Source organism: Trachypithecus francoisi, unplaced genomic scaffold (genome assembly GCF_009764315.1).
Source record: "Trachypithecus francoisi isolate TF-2019V2 unplaced genomic scaffold, Tfra_2.0 Lachesis_group13, whole genome shotgun sequence".
In the NCBI taxonomy this organism is placed as follows: Eukaryota; Metazoa; Chordata; class Mammalia; order Primates; family Cercopithecidae; genus Trachypithecus; species Trachypithecus francoisi.
The window spans coordinates 109,630,596-109,653,105 of NW_022681458.1; the positions used below are offsets into that span (position 1 = coordinate 109,630,596).

The window sequence follows — 22,510 nt, forward strand, 5'->3', positions numbered from 1 at the left end:
CCTGGGAGTCCATCACCACCCCTGAAGACCAGCAGGCTCAGAAGCCTGTGTTGAGGCTGTGGAAGGCCTCAGAGTGAAGGAAGGTGGCTGACTGCTGATGCTGTCTCAAGGTGACTGATAAATGAGTCTCATTTTCTCCACATCTCTCAGTGCTGTCTGGGCACCAACTGAGACTCTCATTCCTCGGCTAGCTGTGCCCAATTTACTAATGAGTATAAGGCACTGGGCCTCTGCTCCAATGACCTAGTCCATAAATCAATGAGCATATGGAAGAAGGCTTTGAGGAAGACCAAAATCTGGATACTGCTTCATCAGACAGCCATTAGGAAAAAAAAAAAAAAAAAACTGCTAGGATTGTCACTTGGCTTCTGGCCCAGGAAACCATGAACAGGCTTTAAGACAGGTTGATAATGACTCTCTAAGAAGAAAGAAAGAATCGTCTGTGAAAAGATCACACAGCATGTCAATTTGTCAGGTAGGTCTCCTTAATGTTGAATGAAAATACTCAAAGGGTTCGCTTCTACTCTCAAAGGACAGTAAAGCCACAAAGAAATTTTATAATAAGTGTAAAATGCACCTTTTCTCTGAGGATCAGACTTCTGGCAACACTCTACATCTAGAAAAAAACAAGAATGACAACAGGCTAAAATGGCCCCAGTAATAAAGAAAATCACAGTCACAAAAATCACCACACTTATTTCAAAAATATGGGTAATGCCTTCAAGATAAAGCTCATTATTTAACAAATGCTTCCTAAGCCCTCCGGCCCAATCACCCTGACCCCTACCTAGGGAGGAGCACAGGCTGGGTGCTGGCCTACCCCAGGAGTGTTCTAGCTGCCCTATTTGCATAAAAGGGACAGTCATCCCCAAATCTGATTTGGTTAAAAAACTGAACTAGCTAATCAGTGAAGAAATACATACGTGTACACACACATGCACAATCTTAAGTGACCACTCAGGCTTATCCAACTTAACCTTATAAAGAATTTCTCATCACTTCTAAAATAAGGCTACAGTAGTCAAGCAACTTGATCGCACAGCCCTAAGCTTTAACAGACCCAGAGTCATAAAAGCCAAGGTCTGAATTTTCTTAGGGAAGAAATCACTGGTTAGAGGCTGCCTGGTAAGTTCACTCGTTCTTTAATGTATATACCAAGGTCAACTCTCCCAAACACTGCAAATAACTTGGGTCAACCTGACTGGTTTCTGGTCACAAACTCTCAGTTTGCACAAATGATAAACCAGCTCAAGCTAAAAATGGAGCCTCTCAGGAGAGTTTCTTGCTCTCAGAGCTTAGGACTAACTAAACCAGGACCTCCCAACTCTGCTGTACATAGAATCAACTGGACTGCTTTTTAAAAAATAGGAGATGCCCAGCTCTCACACCCAAAGATTTCGATTTACTTTGTCTGAGGTGTGGCCCAAACAGAGGTATTTTTATTTTAAGCTGCTTAGATGATTTTAATACACAGCCAGGCATAAGAACTTTTAAGACATTCTGTAACAACTCTATTGGCCCTATCTAGTGAAACCCAAAACGTGATCCATTCTGGAATTTCAAGAGGTAAGCTCTCTGCTCTTCTCCCACCCCACAAATGTAGTCATTGGCTTACTAGATAATTCATCTGCCAAGGTAGGCTTGTTTGCTCCTTAAAGGAATCACAAGCTGGTCTTCTTAGGCCAATGTGAACAGCCAGACTTTCAATAGCTACTCTACCATAGAGCCTTGTTAGATCAGCCCACACTATGGAAGGACTTGTAGAGAATAATGCTGAACTAATACAGCTTTTATTAACATCTCCTGGGCATTTGGCTCCAAAGATGAGAAATGATTTGAGGCTAGCCTAATGGCGTCAATGTCTACAATGCTTTTAGCAACCAGCATCTCTATAACATTGCTACTCAAACTCTCGTCTATGGAAAGGTAGCATGGAAATGATCTGGTAGGTTGTTAAAAATGCAGTATCTTAGGCCCAACCCCAAAACAATAGAATCAATTGGTGTTTATAACCAGACTGCAAGGTTATTTGCTTGTGTACATGAGAAGCACTGCTTTTTACCTTATCTAGGAGAGTAAGAGCAGGGGCAGATCAGATCCTAATTTCCAGTGGAGGATGACAGAGAACATGGCACAATTATTTTCATAACACGTACGGAACTTATATTACTTTTGAATAAGCTGGATGTACATCCTACTGACACATATCCAGCTGACATGAGCATTATATACACAAATGGCAAAGTTTTAATCGCTGTGAACTACGAGTGCTTATAGGACAACTGGTCCTGCTTTCTAGTTGCTGACAAAAAGCAAACGTTTTGATCCATTAGGTTAAAATCAAAGACAGTTTGGATATATGTTTTTTGGATACATGTTTTCCAAACATTTAACTCTGATAAAGCAGTAATTCCACACAACAGAGCACCTTATGCAGCTACCCAACACATACCTTGCACTGGCAAGGTGGGGGCTTGAGTTTTTGTTGTTTTATAATCCAAAGAGCTCTCTTTGGAACAAGTGCTTTGCAATCACAAGTACTTTCCCAGTTGACTTCAAAGTGAAATAGCCTTCAACTGAGATAAGCATGCTCATTAGGTGCCTTAATTTTGCATAAAAGTATTTCAACCAATAGTTAAAAGTTTCTGGAAATGATTCTAATTCCAATATTTTCCAAGGTACTTCAGTGACTTCGGAGCCTCTGAAAGTCTTTCAAAGTTTGGTTGAAAGAAACTGTATTTGAAAGATGACTTAAGGGATACACAATCCATCCATTGCTCTAAATTGGCTTTGCCCAACCTCTTACGACCACTGAGCCTTTTAACAATAATATATAATCTCTCACTCACACACACATACACTCCGGACCCTTTAGAAACTTTTCAGTCACTTCTCAGTGTTTACATACATATGAGAAAGACAGGGTATTAAAGTCATAATCCACTTCTGAAACAAGGTATTGAAAGTCTATGAAGTTCATTTTGATACCATCTTTGTTAATGTTCCAAATGATTAATGGCAAATTACCATTTGCCCATTTAACCTGTAACACACAGCATTTAACTTAATTATGTCGGTAAAAAAGTATAATTTGTCAATAAAATTCATTCTGAATTTACATACTTGTTAGTATATATTTGGTGTGAGGACCAAATGCATATTCAAAACAGACAGCAATCGACTTACCACCCCCAACTAGACAAACTGTCCAATGTTTGCATTTCTTACCTCTGGACTTCAAAACAAATCAAAAAGTTTATAAGAGAACTCATTGCTTCCTTTGAACATGTTTTCCAGCAGAACGTTCACCCCATTTCCCAGGAAGAAACCACAGTGGGGAACTATGCCTGCTCCATCTTTGGGGTACTCACAGTTCTCCCAGAGGGGGAAGGACAGCATTTCAGCTTGAACAGGCTGCTGGACACACTCTCTGTTCCTGCTCCCACGGGTTAAATGGGCAGAACCCACCCGCAGATGCTCAGTCATCACCTGGGTGGCTATGAAGATTACATTTAGGGTGGATAAGGAAGTCTTACACCCAAAATACATCTCCCAACTTTGCTTTACACTAAAAAAACTGGTACTGTATTTTAATTTTTGTCTAGCTTCTTCTGTTTCCTCTAGTTTAGAATCCAAAAGGGAGGAAGGATGTGATTAATTGCCATCTCCAATATCTCGAAAGTTTATTTTTATATATTTTTTCCAGTTGTGTTTCTAAATATCAGGCTAAAACAGGTGGTTTTCCAGCAGCTATTTGAAAGCATTTCACCACAAGTAACACATTACAGGTGTATGAATCTTTAGTCCTAATAAAAAAAGACAAAATGACTATAACAGTCATAATATTTTCTATTTCTAAATATTGATTTTTAAAAAAATACTATCAGATATGCCAAAAGATTTCAGATGAATGCCAACTTTTGACTAAAGGGAAAATAACACGAGGAAAATCAACAGAATTCTCATATACTCCTCAATAATTTACACTTCAATCTAACTTTTCTTAATGCATCCTGTCTTTAAACAGCACTCCGTTAAGAATATAAATTTTTTTGTTATAACGTAACATATAATGGTTCAAAACCTCACAGATTGCTAGTGCAGATCACTCTTCCGGCTGCAACTAACCACCATATCCAAGCTCTTAATAAATACTGGTAGGCTTTCACACTCTTCCATCTTAAGGGGAGATCAGGGATTATAGACGTAAATACCTAATTTATGTCCTTCAAAAATACAAATGGTAAAGAACATATCACTGTCATTTTAGAATGAAAGCTCAGGGCACCCTCAAAAATCCCTAGGGGGTGAGAGCCACCAGATGGGAATCACTGCTCCAGCTGTTCCAAATTCCGGCATTTGGCCTGACCCTGGACCACAAGTCTTACAAGAGATCTTCAAAGCAATTCATACTCGACCTCAAATATAAAGCAGTAAAAGAAAGAACAGAAAGTCCAGGTGAAACATACCATTGGGTTTACTGTGAACATGTCAAAGGTTTTGCTCATTCTACACTTTATGTATCCATGAAGACTTAGGGAAGGAGTTTTTCTTTCATCTGCGTATCAATATCCATCTAGGTATCTGAACAACTGGTTGGATTTTACTAGATCGACACCCTACAACATAACTGACAGTGCTTCTCTCTCTTCAAGAAGGCTGGCAAGAAAAGCTCACCGTCTACTTCAGGAAGTAAAGTGGACTAATTTTTTGTATAAATCCCAGTCCTGACTCATTTTCCTACTCTCTTCTCCTTATCTTTTTTCTTACTTAATAGTAAATGTATTTTTATCTTCTTGTATTACATGTTTTACTCCTTTCTGGAACATATCATAATTAAACAAAAAGAGCAAGATAGCGATGGCAGGCAGAATACCAGCCTCCCAAATCCATCCACATCCTCATCCCCAGGACATAAATGGCAAAGGGAAATCAAGGTATTAGATGGAATTAAAGTTAATCGGCTGACCTTAAAAGGGGAAGAAGATTCTAGACTACCTAGGTGGGCTCAATGTTATCACAGGGTCATTAAAAGTAGAAGAGGGAGTCAGAGGGTAGGTCAGAAGGATGTCAACCATCTTTCCTCAAGACCGCTCAATTAAGTGGTTTGCATAAATCAAGGTTATTGATTTAACAAGTCTGGTTATTTGGTTTATCCGGTAACCTTTGGTTCTATTCTAATAGTAATCAGATTAGAAATATAAGAAGAGGGAGATCCCTAACAAAGGTGACAGCCCCAAAAAGTAATCGATAATACTGAGGGGAAAACTCCAAGATACACAGAGCAGAAAACAACAGGGCCGGGCGCGGTGGCTCACGCCTGTAATCCTAGCACTTTGGCAGGATAGGGCAGGCGGATCACAAGGTCAGGAGATCGAGACCATCCTGGTTAACACAGTGAAATCCCACTTCTACTAAAAATACAAAAAATTAGCCAGGCATGGTGGCACGTGCCTGTAGTCCCAGCTACTCGGGAGACTGAGGCAGGAGAATCGCTTGAACCCAGGAGGTGGAGGTTGCAGTGGGCCAAGATGGCGCCACTGTACTCCAGCCTGGGTGACAGAGCAAGACTCAGTCTCAAAACAAACAAAAAATAAATAAAACACGTTTCGGGCAATAATTCTTTTTGTTGTTGTTGTTTTGTTTGTTTTTGAGATGGAGTTTCACTCTTGTCGCTCAGGCTGGCGTGCAGTAGTGGCATGATCTCTGCTCACCTCAACCTCCACCTCCTGGGTTCGAGCGATTCTCCCACCTCAGCCTCCCCAGTAGCTGGGATTACAGGCATGCGCCACCATGCTGGCTAATTTTGTATTTTTAGTAGAGACAGGGTTTCACCATGTTGGCCAGGCTGGTCTTGAACTCCTGACCTCAGGTGATCTGCCCATCTTAGCCTCCCAAAGTGCTGGGATTATAGGCGTGAGCCACCACGCCTGGCCTAGGGCCATATTTCATCTGGGCAACAGCCTTATATATCTCACAACTGCCTGGAAGCATCACATAATGACACCACATCTTTTGTAAACAGGATGTAATACAGACTTGCGGGATGATCCCAGAAAAGTCTTATAGCTGAACTCCTGACAAGGATGCATTAAGCAAGACATGACAAGGGTGGGGAAAGCACAGATAAGGTCAAAGGCCACATGTGTCATTTGTATCACATTACTTCTCCTCTGAACCTCTCCTTTATGTTTCCACCTAACTTTATGCTCTATGAAGGTAAGATGATCTTAATGATCACTGTAAGAAAAGCTAACAATTACAGACCATGATCCTTAACAGACTTTCTCTCTTCTAATGCTTACTCTAAGCCTGTGAAGTAGGCGATGACTGTCTCCCTTCTGAGTAGGGAAAATGGAGACACAAAGAACTAAGCAATCTGTTCAATGTCACACCGCTACCAGGTAGTACAGCTGTTGCAGACTGGGCATCAGGCTCTTTAATCAGTGTTCTCTAGTGGCTCAGTACCTCTCAGAGAGCTTCACATTTAGAAGGTCTCCAAACTTATGAAATGAATAAATGGAACAAGTCTAGAAAAAAAATGAGAGGAGGCCAGGCGCGGTGGCTCACGCCTGTAATCCCAGCACTTTGGGAGGCCAAGGTGGGCAGATCACAAGGTCAGGAGTTGGAGACCAGCCTGGCCAACATGGTGAAACCCCATCTCCACTAAAAATACAAAAATTAGCTGAGGGTGGTGGCGCACGTCTATAATCCCAGTTACTCAGGAGGCTGAGGCAGGAGAATCTCTTGAACTCAGAAGGCAGAGGCTGCAGTGAGCCGAGATCACACCACTGCACTCCAACCTGGGCAACAGAGCAAGACTCCATCCCAAAAAAAAAAAAAAAAGATAATTAAATCATTTATGTAAGTTGAGTTCCTTTGAGTGATAGGCTTTCCCCCACGAATTTCATCCACGAAGCTCTGCTAGTCAGCTATTTTCAAATGAGGAGCCAGGTAGGTATTATGAATTCCCACCTGGGGAAAGTTTCAAAAAACAGTTACTCCTTTGTCCTCCTTTCCCTAGTACTGCTTTGGTCATTACAGGTTTGGTTTATATCTGGAAATTTAAAAAGAAAACTTCCCAGATTATTCTGTTAACATTTACTTATATCCTTCCCCCAGCCAGTGCAGCATCTCTGCTAGGAGGTGTCTTTCCCCCCATGACAGAAAGTAGAATCCAGAATGGCCGAGTGAGAAGTCTCACCTGACTTAATTTCAAAGACATTAGGAGGCACAAGTAAAATTTAGGCGGTGAGCACAATTCTTTTAGAGCTCAGCAGTCAAGTATAGACCAAGAGGGTAAAAATTCACACACGTGCACACACACACACACACACACGCACTCCTTCTAGATAACCTATCTACCTATCTTAAACTTGCAGAAGCTATCCTGAGGAAAAGGAGAGATTATTAGCACATTTGTTGAGTTTAGAAAGATTCAAATCTTACTATTTTTCTCTTGCAATTATATCAAAGTGACATTAGAGTATCTTCCACAGGATGAAAACTACATAAAAGGAAGATAAGAGGCCAACTAGAGAGTTGCAACCTCATCAGACAAATATTCATGGAAGGGGCCTGCTGGGTGCTCCCAATAATGCTAAAGTATTGAGGAGAAAACACTGAGGGTACAAGACAGAGTCCCTGCACTTAGAAACATCCTCCAACCATGCACACACCCACTCACCACTCCCACAGAGCAGCCAGAACACGCTGAAATCAGGGGCCCTATTGGTGTGTCCCTGTATTAGTCTGTTCTCACACTGCTAAGAAAGACATACCTGAGACTGGGTAATTTATCAAGGAAAGAGGTTTCATTGATTCACAGTTCAGCATGGCTGCTGAGGCCTCAGGGAAGGGGAAGCAAACACGTCCTTCTTCACATGGTGGCAGCAAGAAGTGTCAAGCAAAAGGGAGGAAAAAGTCCTTATAAAACCATTACATCTCGTAAGAACTCACTGTCACAAGAACAGCAGGAGGGTAGCTGCCACTGTGATTAAATTACCTCCCACGACACATGTGGATTATGGGAACTACTAAGATGAGATTTGGGTGGGGACAAAGCCAAACCATATCAGAGACTTCCTTGGGCTAAAGAGAAGGCTCAAGAGGTTTCATGGAGATCCTGTGGCCTAAACTGGGTCTCATCCCTTCATATCCCTTCAACTAATCTCAAGGTCCACGCTAAACACCAGGAATAAAAGGTGAAGAAAAAGAAGTTCCTGGATCCATTGCCTGCAAGCTCCAAGCTTTCTCTGCAGTCATGGGGCCTGTGAAGAACAACTCCGAATGCTGCACAGAGTTCCAGGGCTAGAGGTAGAGCTTTGAACAAGTCACTTATCTCAAAACCTTGGTTTCGTTTGCCCATAAAATTAAGCAGCAGAAATAGGTGGTGTCTAAGGCTCTTCCATTTTCAACTTAACTGAGAAAAACAGGTCTGTATTTTCCAGCTACTTGGATGTTTTCACTAATTCAGGTTGATGACACTCACAGCCTAGAATGTGATCACGGTAGGAAGGGGAGGGTGAGCAACAGACAGAAACTTGAGTTACAGTGAGAATTATAGATGAATGAAGTCATTATGCACAACAGAAAACCAAAGCTCATTTGACTGTGCCCCTCCCCTTTTTATCCCTTGCCTCAAATGCACTAAATCTATGTCAGTTGCCTTTCATGACCACTAGATTTATAAGCCCATTAAAAATACTTTTACAATCACTCCATGGAAAAAAAATCCTATTAATATAATGATTTAAATGCCTACAGCAGTACAGCAGGATCTGGGGTGGGGGGAGTTTATTAATACCTTAGCAAAATGTGCCATGAATACATAATTTGGATATTCATTTTTTTAAAGTGCCCTGATTTTTCCCAGGGTGTTCAGTTAACGTTCAGCTCATGATGTTATTGGCCCTATCCATTGGATTAGGTTATTTTCCTCAATTCCTCTGCTCTGTGGCTCTTCTCTCTCTCCATCAAAACCCACCGCAGGATCAAGCTGAGGTACTAGTTTCTCAGCCTTCACTGGGTATCACGATCATGTTTGGAAGACTTTTTAAATATAAATGTTAGCCCTCCCCAAGATCATAATTCAATTGGTGTAGACAGGGCCAGGAAAGCAATATAATTTAAAGCAATCCCAAGAGACTGTAAGGTGTAGCCAGAGTTGAGAACCATTGAGCTAAGATAACCACCTTCCCAGGCAGATAAGTGAGTAGAAGGGTACTGAGGGAAGAGAAACAGGTAAGAGGTGGCGGAGCATGGCAGGGAAGATGGTGGCTGTGTTGAACCAAAGACCAGGTACCCCTCGGATAGGGCAGCCACTTCTCAGCTCTAACCACCAGACACCTTGAGCTAAGACAGCCTGGGTTAGCCAGATCTTCCAATTTTCCGAAGAAGAAAGAAACCCAGAGTTTTGGTCAAATCTGTGTATTTTTAAATGCTGGTGCTAATTGAGATTAAAAAAAGAATTCTGGGTGGTCCAAATAAAACACATCTGCAACCTTCCTTACAACCACTACCCTAAGTACTTGATGCTGTGGAGTCTTATAAATAAAACACTGAGGCAAATATACAAGACCTTGAATTGAAAGCAGTTTACAATCTCACACACCTGCTCAGTCCACCTCATGATAGGTGTCTGTTACTTTATCCTAATTGCTCAACTATTCCCGACTTTCTAAACAGCAGCTGGTATTGTTCTCAAATACTGACTTCTGCTCATCACTTTCAAAGGATTCTGAGCATTGGCTTCCAGCCCTCATTCACCACCCAACACAAGCTTGGAACTTAGTCACACCTCATCGCTAATCCCAAGAAAGGAGGGAATTTAAAAGCACCTGATGAGAGAGAAGTAGGCCCCAGAATCCAGAAAGCTTAAGTGACTTGCCCAGGGTCACAAAGACTGTCAAGGTAGGGTGAACAAACTTGTCCCCGTTGGTCACCCTAGTTGAAGGACAGAGCCACATTTCTGTCTTATGCATGGACTCCCATAGTCTTAAAATTCTTGCTACATATATACATTTGACTTTTAGCTTTACGATCTACTCCCTGTTGAGATTCAAACTTCTTGAAGGAAGAGATTCAAATCTTTCTGTGAACTGACTACTTAATATTTGTTGGGAAATGTCCTTGTAGCCCCCTTGGTTGATAAAGATGGCTGCTGGTGATGCCCTTGCAAACTATAGGCATCACTGCTCTAGGAATCTCTTGGAAGAACCTGTAAGTCTTGACTCCCACCAACCCCTGCCCCCGATCCCCAGCTTCCTTCTCAGTCCCCAGCTGCTTCATCACATCAATAACAAAGTATGAGAAACACAGAAAAATGAAACACATGAGCAACTTTCAACTGACTGTTTCCCTCCCTCTTTGTACCACAAAGTCTCCCTGCTCTAATGAGATTATTACCCATCATGAAAGGACATAGCATCTAGTGTTCTGATTTCTCCACTCAGAGATACACCTCAGAAGGCAGTTTCTCAGCTGTGAAAGAAGTTGGCCTTTGCAATCCTCTCTTAGAAGCCGGCTTCGGAATTATTCAAGAGAACCAGAGCCACACCTAGAGTGTTTTGCATGGATAGAGAGGCAATCTGGTATGGTAGAGAGGTTTGGGAATTAGATCTAGATTAAAATCTCTACACTGACATAAGCCAGCCCTGTGCCCTCCTGAAGTTACAGAAATGAAGATCCAAGTTTCCTCATCTGTAAAATGTCTACCTGCAGGGTTTAAATTTGCAAAGGGCCTAGTCTAGTGACTGATCCTTGGTGAGAGTTACTGGAGAAGTCTCATGACTCCTACAATGAGCCCCAGAGGCCTCTGTGAGTAAGGTGGAAGGACCTAGGCTTCTGCCTGATCTCAATACAAGATCTGCTTTGCTGACCTAGTTTTATTCTAAAGCAGTTGTGGTTTTCTTTCTCCCCTTCAGTTCCTTTTCTCAAAGGATGTAAGCATATCTGTGTGAAAACACACACAAAAAATGCACCAAGTGTCAGCAAAATGTTACTGCAACTGATACAAAGGAATTTTCTATCTTGTCCATCAGTTTTGATGAGGAAGCAAACCAGACTAGCCCATTCATAGTATTGGTAAAGATTGCTACTTCAAAGAATTTTCTGGGTCAGCACCTAAAAGTCTGAAATTCATTCCACTGAATTCATTATGACCCATAATAATACCCCACCTCTCAAAGCAAAACTACACTCTGATTCACTGCATAGAGCCATTCCCTGGTAGACGCTGTATTTTAGATTTATGAACAAAATAAGTCCAGAAAACAAAAAAATAAAACCAGCCTTGTACCCTTATATTTTACAATCTACATAAGATAAAACCAGATTTACACATACCTGGAAAACAATTCACAATGACATCATTTTAAGCTAACTGAATCTTGGATTCAAGAAGAATCAATGTTTATACTATTCTTCTAGCATAAAACCTGTTGAGGCAGTTTTAACTTTTTAATATAAGAAAGGTATGACCTCAGGTCACTAGATACAATTATATTACTCAAACGTATTCTTGGTAAGCTCTTTGGGGATGTAATTCACTCTACAAGGGAAAACTGGTAATTGCCACCAACATCTCACACACGTACATACAAGACACACAATAACCACCACCACCCACAGAATCGAGAAGACCCATGCCATTCTTAAATGAGAATGTGTCCCAGTTAAGAAATAATCCAACATCTCAGGTTAGCAGGAAGTGCCACACTCCAACCTAGCAAGAAAAACGGGCATTAAAAAAAAAAACATTACATAGGTCTGGGGTCTATAAACAGTAACCTATTAGTATCAATTTCCTGGTTTGGTATTGTAACAGAACATGAAATTTGGGGGAAGATGGGTCCATGGGTCTCTTTGTACTATTTTTACAACTTCCTGTGAAATTATTTCAAAAGAAATTGTTTTTTAAGCATTGCTTATTGGGTATTGTCCTGTTTGGGGAGATTTTTCAAGACGTAGAAGCCCTTTCCCAAGGCCCCTCCTTCAGCTTATGGGTCCAGGATAGGATCTACACCTAAATACTTTGAAAAGGGTTCTGGTTCCTAGATGATCGGAAACTCCTCGCCTGTTACCGCCACCAATTGGGAGGTAAATCACTGAAGACATTTAACAGTGGTGAGGCCACCATATTTGATATTGGCTGCTGTGCAGAGGATGGGTTTGAAGGGGCAAGGTTGGAGCCCAGTGGGATGGCTCATGAAAATCTGGGTGAGAAATGAGTCCAATAAAGGCCTGAACAGGATAGTGGCAGTCCAGTCATAGTAAGTAAAGAAACCAAATGCTAGAAATATGTAAGAGGTCAAATCAGCAGGACAATGGGCAATGACTAACTGGAAGTAATGAGGGAAGAGGCGGCGGGAGGCAGGGGTGGAGTACTAGTAGTACTAGTAGTAGTATGGAATGACCACTAAGCTTCCAGCTTGGGCAGCTGAGGAAAAGGTGACATGTCATTCACCAAGACAGGAAAAAGGAGGAGCTGGTCTGTGAGGGAGGATGGCTGCCTGAAGGTTCCACCGAGCAATAGTGCTATATCATATGTTGCAGAGAGAACCGTCTTTATCTAGAGAGGTAATTCCTTCTTCCTCAACTCACTGGGTGGAAAGTACCAGGGGACAGACAACTTGGCACAGCAGGCAAGAAGGACTAGCTACTATTCAGCCATGTCAGCCACTTGGCCCTGCCCTGGTCAGATCATTTTCACAGCCAGTCACAAACGCAGTCATCTGACCCCAAATACCTCCAGTGGGTAGAGAGCTACTCAACCAAGCTGCTTCCCACAGGTTATAGAGGGTCTGGGCTTCTAACATTTCTATTAAAAGAACTAAACTCCAGAGGATGGATGAAGGGAACCATCCATCAAGAAATCAAGCAACTCATCATTTCATTTTACCATAATCCTTTTAAGAAATGGTGTTCCAAAGTGAAAGGAAGAATTCCATGACAGGACATCAAGACAGCCTATGAAGATTTTGACAGGGGAATTTATACATTGCTACACAGGAAGCATTTACCATCCACCACAGAGGAATGCAGTTTATTTGATAATTATTTGTCTAGGTTATAAACCTTTTTTGTAAAAGTTTACTGAGATATAATTCACATACCATACAATTAACCAATTTAAAATGTACAATACAATGGTTTTTACTGTGCTCAGAGTTGTACAAGCATTACAACAATCAGCTTTATAACTTTTCTCCCATATAAGTGCTAACCAGGCTCAACTCTGCTTAGCTTCCAGTATCAGAACAGATTGGACACATTCAAGTTAGTGTGGCTGTAGAGAATTTCATACATTTTACCACACCCAAAAGAAACGTATACCCTTTAGCTACCAATTCCTAACCCCTCCTCCTCCCCACTCCAGCTCTAAGCAAGCACTCATCTACTTTAGTGACCCTAGAGATATGCCTATTATGGACACTTGCTATAAATGGAATCATAATATGCAGTGTTCTTTGACAGCTTTCTTTCACAAGGTCCAATGTTGTAGCATATATCAGTACTTCATTTTGTTTACAGCCAAACAATATTCCATTGAATAGATGTATCACATTTGGTTGATCTATTCATCAGTTGATGCTATTATGAATAAAACTGCTATGAGCATTTGTGTATGACTTGGGGTGTGTGTGTGTGTGTTTTCACTCCCCTTGAGTATATACCTAGGAGTAGAATTACTGGGTCATAAGATACCTGTGTATTTAACATTTTGAGGAATTGCTAAAATGTTTTCCGCAGTAGCTACATCATTTTACATTCCCACTACCAGTGTAGGAGGTTCCAATTTCTTGCCAACACTTATTTGTCTCTTTAACAATTTTTTAAATTGACAAATAATAATTGTACATAGTCAAGGGGTACATAGTCAAGCAGATTAGGGTAAATGCATAGCCATCATCTCAAACATTTATGATTTGTGTTGGAAAGGTTCAATATCCTATTTGAAACTATATTATCGTTAACTATAGTCATTCTACAGTGGTACAGAATACTAGAACTTATTTCACCTATCTAGCTGTAATCTGGTATCCTTTAACACAGGGGTCCCCAACCCCCAGGCTGTAGACCAGTACCAGTCTTCGGCCTGTTAGGAACTGGGCCACACAGCAGGAGGCAAGCAGCCAGCAAGTGAGTATTACCACCTGAGCTCCACCTGCTGTCATATCAGCGGTTGCATTAGATTCTCATAGGAGCACGAACCTATTGTGAACTGCATGTGTGAGGGATCCAGGATGCACACTCCTTATGATAATCTAATGCCTGATGATCTGAGGCAGAACAGTTTCACTCCAGAATAACCCCCACCATCTGTGGAAAAATTATCCTCCATGAAACCAGTCCCTGGTGCCAAAAAGTTTGGGGATTGCTGTTTTAATGAATCTCTCCCTATCCTTCCCTTCCTCCATCTTTCCCATCCATCTTTTTGATGACAGCCATCCTAACAGATGTCAAGTGCTATTTCATTGTGGTTTTGATTTCCATTTTCCTGCTGACTAAAGAGAGTGAGCATCTTATCTTTTCATGTACTTATTGGTTATTTGTATTTCTTTTGGGGGAAATATCTGTTCAGATCCTTTGCTCATTTATTAATTGGCTCATCTGTCTTTGTCATTGAGTTGTAGGAGTTATTTACATATTCTAAATATGGGTCTCTTATCAGATATTATTTGCAAATATTTTCTCCCATTCTGTGGGTATGTTATGAATGTTCTATTTTCAATACATAATAGTGATACTTTTTAGTTCGTAAGATGATTTCATCCATGTCTGTCCAGTTATATAAAGTACTAAAATTCATTTAAATCATTTTTCTAACAATTCATATGTACATTTTCTGTGGCATTTTTAACATATATGGGCATATCTTGTAAGCTCCTTAATATATCAGTTACAGAATATTTTAAAAGATAAAATCATGACTTTTACAAATATAAAATAAACACGTCAAAGATCTTATTCAGCTCAATAATTAATGCAGGAACCAGAAAAATGTTACAACAGGTCCAACAAATACAAAACACACGTGTGTAGGCAATCGGGAATGCCAATCTGTTAAGATATAAAAATGCTTTTTGGGAGGGATCAATAATACCTCTAACTGGGCAAAATTCATGTGCAATTCTATGAACAAGAACCATTTCCATTACTATCACTTTCCTATAACTTGCCAAAATGTAAATCAGTTCAGAGAAAATGAAAGACACAGATAACCTAGAAGGTTACCTTAGATTTTAATCTGTTTTGCCCATTTCTGAGTCTTCCACAATTTTTCTTGATACTATTTTTTTGGTAAGGTTTGTTCTATCAGTTAGGGTCCAATGAGCAGATGGAAAACATACTAATTTGAACAGGGAATGCTTAATATAAACAATTATTAACTACAACCTGGGATTCGGCTAACAAGATGTTAACTAGTAAGAAGTAACGCAAGGAACTCTAGAGCATATGGAAAGGCCAGATATAAGAAGTAGTCACTATCCCTCAGACTGAGAAAACATCCATGAAGATGAAACATCCATGAAAATACCCAGCTGGGGGACTGAGATCCTGACTTTGTTGGAGAAGACACAACTACAACTCACTAGATGGCGGAAAAGTCACTGTGGTGACAGTGCCCTCTACGGTGCCGGAAAGCTGATCACAGGGAGGTAGCACACTGCCAGCACTCTGCTACAAGACACCCCAAGGGGGTGCCAGAGGAAGCTGCTGGCTACCACACATCATGAAAGATCACCTGAGAGGACACACTCTGGAAGAGACTTCCCAGAAACCACTGGAAAGCAGGAAGCGAAACTCTCTGCCTCCTGCAATGTTTCTCCAGCGCCCTCTACTGGCAAAGCTTAACACTGTACCAGCTGCAAAGGAAAAATATTCAAGAGGCCCAGATCCATTTTCACAGAGCAAGGAAAAGGGGTGAAGTTGAGAGGCCATAAATCAATAAATGGCATTTGTACTAGAGTCAAAAACATCTGGGAAATGTCAGATATTTATCGGGGGGAAAAACACTTGTTTATTCCCTGACTAGAGGACATTTTAGGCAACTAGGGCACCAAAAGTAAAAATAAGGATTCTTATCAGGGCTTTTCTTACCCTGTAATTGACTCTAAGCATTTAAACATCTACAATGCTAAGAACAACTCTCAGCTTTCCTGTGAAATCAGTCACTTTCCCCTTCCAAGAAACACCTTTCTTACTTTCCACTGCACCCATTCTTTTCTGCCGTCCTAAACACACACACACACACACACACACACACACACACACACACACACACACACACATTCATCACTAACAGACATTGTTCCCGTGACTGGTCTCACACAAATGCTGTGATCTGCTGAAACTATACCTTAAAACGACAAGAGGATCCCCACCTTTCCTCTTTTATCAAAAAGATTGCTCCTTCTGTAAACATTCATTCTATTTTGTGCTAAAATTCTCATATGGAAATCATCTCCTTGAGTCTGGTATTTTCTGGGTCCAATTCTTCACTGTCTCAAGTATTTAAGCCAGGCTGCATTCTGTCTACCTAACGTCTGGCAGGTGAGTGAAAAGCCTGCCAACCAGCCCTGTCTAAGTAAAATAATGTGGCTTATTCCTACCTGTTCTGCCCCAGAGCCATTGCCAAAACCATCTCATTAACATCATCAGCTGCCACTCCAAAGCTCATGGACTGTCTGAAGAATACAATGATCCCTACCTGCCATGAACCAGAACTCTTTTGAGTCCATACAAGATGCTAAGAAAATCACAGCTGCAAGAGGATCCTAGAGTAAACCAAGAGTCTTCCCTTCTTGAGAAAGCTTTCCCTCCCAAGGTCACACCCAGGAATGGGCAATCCAATTCAAAGGTAAGTAGATATGGGTTAGTGTTTATCTTTTCCAGAATACAGCCTGTACCCATACTAACAAAAGAGGTTTGAGAGGTATTATTTTTTATTTGTTTTAGGCAATAATTTGTAGCTCAGTATTTGACTGCTCATACATGCCAACCTCTGCAGTGAATGAGTAAAGAGTCAGGTCCTACCTGCCAGGAATAGCTAGTCTCCGGAGCTTACCACTTCAGGTTCTCATCTTTGGCCTCAAGAGAAAGGAACAACTAAAACACAGTATTAAGAAGACCATACCCACAGCTCAATCCAGTATGGGCCTTTTTAACTGTTTGTTTCCCCAAAGACAAGAGGCCACCTCAGGGTCAAGTTTCTTACTGTTGCAGTTCATAATTCACAAGGAGAGAAGAGGCAAAGCCCTGAAATACAGAGCCCAAGGATGTCTCCTATCAGTGGGAGAGAGTATGGGAAGGCAGATGGGAGCCATTCTTTGTGTTATCATTGATGGGCCAGAGAGAACAAAACACCAAAGTGACACTCATTGATAAGGAAATATCCTTGGTATTTGATGCTAAACTAGAAGTCAGAGGTTAGGAAGTTTATTAGTTACCAACATTTGAAAAACGGAGATTTCACATAAAAATCCGAGTTTCTGGCCTCTCCAAAAAAAAAAAAAAAAAAAAAAAAAAAGGACCATCTGGTACCACAGAACCATTTTCCTGTGAAGTGAAAAGACTTTGGCAGGAATGAAGAATTGGGGGCATGGCTTTCCGATTGCCACAGAACCCATGCAGGCTGCTTTACATACCTGTGTGACCTGCCCAGCCCCTGCTGGTGTTTTAGTCGTGTACTAAAGAACCATAAACCCCGTAAGGGCATGGCATGTCCGTTTTTGTCCGTTTTTCTCAGTAAGCATATTTCAACACACTGCCTAGCATACAATTCCCAGGAACTGTGCCTGCTAGGTGCTGGGGGCTCAAATCAAATAAATGACTACATGAACTCTACCAGACCCTCTGTCTACACTAGCTCATTTCATTCTTAACATCATCTTGAAATACTTGCTTCCTATTCTACATGTGTGGTACAGAGTATGAACTTCCAAACCCACCTAGCTAGTAAATATGAAATATGATTTCATCCCAAGTTTATGTGACACCAAAGCAAAGGAGTATGTAAAAGCAAGTAGAAACACAGAAAAAGAATACAGGAAAAGCAAGTAGAGAGAAATATAGAAAAAGAACTTCCAGTTTTTAAGAAAAGGCAATAGGCTGATTGGAAACACTCTGGTTTCCCACATAGTCTTTGTTCCATACTTATGGACAAAAAGCAGATATGTTATATGGTTATTGCATCTCTCTTCTGCAAAATTCTTAAGAAATCTTGCATTAAGAAAGCGAAAATCCACCTGCTAAGTCTTCAATTAGGGTTAATTCTACAAGGATTAGTGACCATGCATCAACTAGGCAATTTGGAAGGAAAAGCTTTAAAGATGTGAAGATAACATGCCTTCCATTTGAGTCCAAAGACAAAAAGAGACAGTAGTCACACCATTTAATGGAAAGCAGAAATCCTTAGCCAAGGGGCAGAGCAGAGCAACCACTCAACAATAAACACTCTTCTCCTAAGGCTACACACCAGCAGGTGGCAACTAAACAAATGACTGTTTAGAGTACTTAAAACACAGAAGGTGCTATCATTTGGTTTGAAGAGGAATCAGGACAGCTCCCAGAAGAGGTCAAAAGTCTGGTAAAGCTCTAAAACTGTCTTTATCATATAAAGTTGTCCACCTATTCAAGTACACTGTTAGTGGCACCCCAGCAGCGGGATAAAGAACTACACGTGGCCGGGCGCGGTGCCTCACCCCTGTAATCCCAGCACTTTGGGAGGCCGAGGCGGGTGCATCACGAGGTCAGGAGATTGAGACCATCCTGGCTAACAAGGTGAAACCCCGTCTCTACTAAAAATACAAAAAATTAGCCGGGCGTGGTAGCGGGCGCCTGTAGTCCCAGCTACTTGGGAGGCTGAGGCAGGAGAATGGCGTGAACCCGGGAGGTGGAGCTTGCAGTGAGCCGAGATCGTGCCACTGCACTCCAGTCTGGGAGACACAGGGAGACTCCATCTCAAAAAAAAAAAAAAAAAAAAAGAACTACACGCTATTCTCTCTGGTCCCTTATGCTATCACAAGAGATAGTTTATTGAGATAAAGTTTTCCCTTGACATATTTATCTCCCCATACCAGACTTATCAAATGTAGAAGCAGTGTCTTACTGCTTCTATCTCCAGCACCTTCTATAATGACTGTATACAATAGGCACTGTTATCTTCCCATCCTGAGACCTCATGGAAGATAATAAAGAATTCTTTTCCTGATCTATACACTTGCACGTGAATACCCACAGAAAGGTACAAAACCAAATCACATACACTGACATATGGATATATAACTAGATCACTTTGTGTTAGAATTTATCATAAAAATCATAGGAAAATCAGAACTTAAACTAAAACACGGCAAGTCCATGCCCACAACACAATGCCTCTGAGATGTGGCCATGACTGCTGCCCGTGAAACAGGCTGAGCCTATAACTGCTCCTTGAACATCACTGTTGTGTGACTCACCTGGGGATCTGGTCATTCAGATTCTGAATCAGCAGGCCTAAGGAGACTGCATTTCTAACAAGCTCCCAGGTGTTGCTGAAACTGCCAGTTTGTGGCCCACCCCGAGAACAAAGGATCCAGGAGCACCAGTGGGAACCCATAACTAACTACCTTTGTTCCTTGCAGCAGATACCACATTCCTTGAGTTAGCAGAGCTCTTGTCACAGAGGACAGAGCCTGATGCGGTGCCTTGAGATTAGAAATTCCTTTTTTTTTTTTTTTTTTTTTTTTGAGACAGAGTCTCACTGTCACCCAGGCTGGTATGCAGTAAGATCATAACTCACTGAAGCCTCCGCCTCCCAGGCTCAAGCAATCCTCCCACCTCAGCTGGGACTACAGGTGCATGACACCACACCTGGCTAATTTTTGTATTTTTTGTAGAGATGGGGTTTCCCCATATTGCCCTGGCTGGTCTCGAACTCCTGGGCTTAAGTGATCCTCCCACCTTGGCCTCCCAAAGTGCTGGGATTACAGGTATGAGCTGCCATGCCTGGCCTAGATTGGAAATTCCTAAGGCACCCAACGATCATTGTCTTTTATTCCATTAAGCATCTAACGGTGTATTAGCAATCAGCCCTAAGAGGTAAGAATTGGTACAGGCAGAAAACTCTTTACCATAGCTTTTTTGGATGTCATAGTTTTGGAGACCTAGACTGGTCTAACTCTAAGTGCCTTGGCTTTATTCTTAAAAGAAACAGGTGTGTGCGCCCATCCTTTTCTTTCAGATCACTCATTATCATTTCAAATCTCTCAACGGCTTTCTAAATAACCCAGGCCGGAGATCCTAATATTTGAGGGCTACAGTTTTTAAGTAAAAGCTATAAACACTCTTCTCCCTCAAAATTCAGATACTAAAGGTTAACATTTTAGGTGTTTCATTGACTATATCCCAATCTCATTTATAAAAGGAAGCTGCCTCCCTGTCTTCCAAAAGACGTACTTTAAAGACACGGGTTATCACTCACTCGTAGCACTTCATACAAATCCTTTCTGACTAATACTTACGGGAGATACCAAGTACCTCTCTGGAAACTTTCCACAGATCATGAAACGCCTGCTAATAGGACCCATATTTTATCTATCATTGAGCAAGATGACAGATGAATAAAACCCCAAATTTAAAGACAAAGCCACAACCTTGGGAACAATAAATAAATGCCATGACCAACATTGCTCAAACCCATGTTCGGTTTGTAAATGGCATTTCCAAGGCAAACAAACATCTTGTTTTAAAAGCTGCTGCTGTGGTTAAAGAAGGATCAAGACAATCTTTTTAAGTTATTTGGGTAAAGTATGTTTTTGTAAGTAAATTTACTTGAATTCTCCAAAGTTCAGATTGTAATTTTATGACAATACAGTTGTCTGTATAAGTTCAATAATAGTTTTTTAAACAATTGGAGACACTGGTTATTTTACCAAGACTGAAACTAAAATGGCCTATTTTTAGGTAAAGTTTCAGCAAAACCAACTTTAAAAGGAGTCTATATGGCCAGTCAAGAAATTTCTTGCTGCATTTTATGTAAATAATCAGGCAAGCATAAGAAGCCTAAAACTAATGTTGCACATAAATTGGCCTTGCTATATTCTCTTTAATAAAAAACAGTAGCTTAAAAAAAACTGTTTCAAGGGTAAAACTGAACACTTAATACTACATTTCAGCCCTAACTTTTTGAGTGCAGATTAAAGCATTATTTCTTGGCTACAATAATCCTCTAGAAAGTAGCATATTATAATTTTTCCTTGGTACCCTAATGGAAGAGGTTCCTTTTTCTGTTCTATCATACAAATTACTCTTACAACTGTCAAAATATAAATGTTTTACTTCCAAGGAAGCACAAATAATGGTATTCTGAAGACCCGAGATAAGACTCTCTCATCGGGCACTCCACGGGCCCCGGATCTGTTTCACTGCTAGTGCTCTGTTGCTAAAACGATAGGAGCTGACCTGCTCTAGGCCCAGGGACTAACGCAGAAAAGGTGGGCGCGTAAGATGGTAAGGTCCACTTTGAGGGATAAAATTAGGACAAGATCAAACCCTCCAAATCAAGAAGGGGGTACAAAAAATGCCTGAACAGCTGCGAAAACAAGTTCAGTTGCCTTCTAAACTATTATGTGTTACTTTTGCATTCACCCCAGCCATAAAAATTTTGTTTACTACAAAATTAAGGGAAAATATTTACTAATAGGATAAAATACTTTGTAACAAAGCCTCTTGGGTATAATACTCCCAATTATAACTTGTGAAGATAAATATATATAGATATATATGTATTTTAAATTATTTTTCAGAACAATGCTTATGTTTTGTATAGCTAATTGCTGTAAGTCTAACAGAAACTAAGCTTACAGTAGCTTAACACATAAAAGTTAAAAATGTCAGTCTTTTAACTTTGCCTTTTGGTTTTATTGTCAGTTTTTACTTAATAATTTTAAGAAGCAATGAATGCCTGTCCACATCCATTCCTACATGGCCTAGAACAATTAATTGGCTATAAGTCTTTTGACTCTTAAAGCCCTCAGCCATAGGGAGTCCCGACGAGGAAAAAATAACACTGCAGAATTATATGACTTCTCCTGTGAGAAAACCTTTTCTCTCCCAAATACTAGTATATGGTGCAACACAAAAGCGATGGGAAAAATAGGTTTGTCTACCGTTAACAAGTCTATAACAATTTGAACACCAAGGACCAGCACTCTTTGCATTTAACTGATACCCTCCTCAGGATACTATACCTCTGGAGATAAATTGGCTGGAAAAGAAATTAAATGTATTAAATTCTAATTAAATGTTGGTCCCACAATTTTCAAATAAGATTTATCACAGAGTTCAAATAACCCTTAATAAGGAGGGTCAACACATTGTAAACCTAGTCAAAGAATATAATGATGCACACAGGGTTTTTTTCTGGCTGACTGGGTTGTTTACTGCCCTCAGATTCCACCTATAGCTCTGGAATGTCCACATCTTCAGTATCTTTATGATATTTGTTACTATATTAACATTA

General features: G+C 40.7%; 1 protein-coding gene across 5 annotated transcripts in view; it reads right to left on the reverse strand.

Moving 5' to 3' along the window:
- MGAT5 (alpha-1,6-mannosylglycoprotein 6-beta-N-acetylglucosaminyltransferase) overlaps positions 1–22,510 on the reverse strand; it is a 334,005-nt gene that overhangs the window by 213,410 nt on the left and 98,085 nt on the right. For 2 of the 5 annotated variants that reach the window (XM_033231699.1, XM_033231698.1), the window contains exon 2: positions 3,372–3,489. The exons of the other annotated variants lie outside the window; for them this stretch is intronic. The gene's annotated coding sequence lies outside the window, so the exon portion shown is untranslated. The remainder of the gene's footprint in view (positions 1–3,371; positions 3,490–22,510) is intronic. 5 annotated transcript variants of the gene reach the window in all.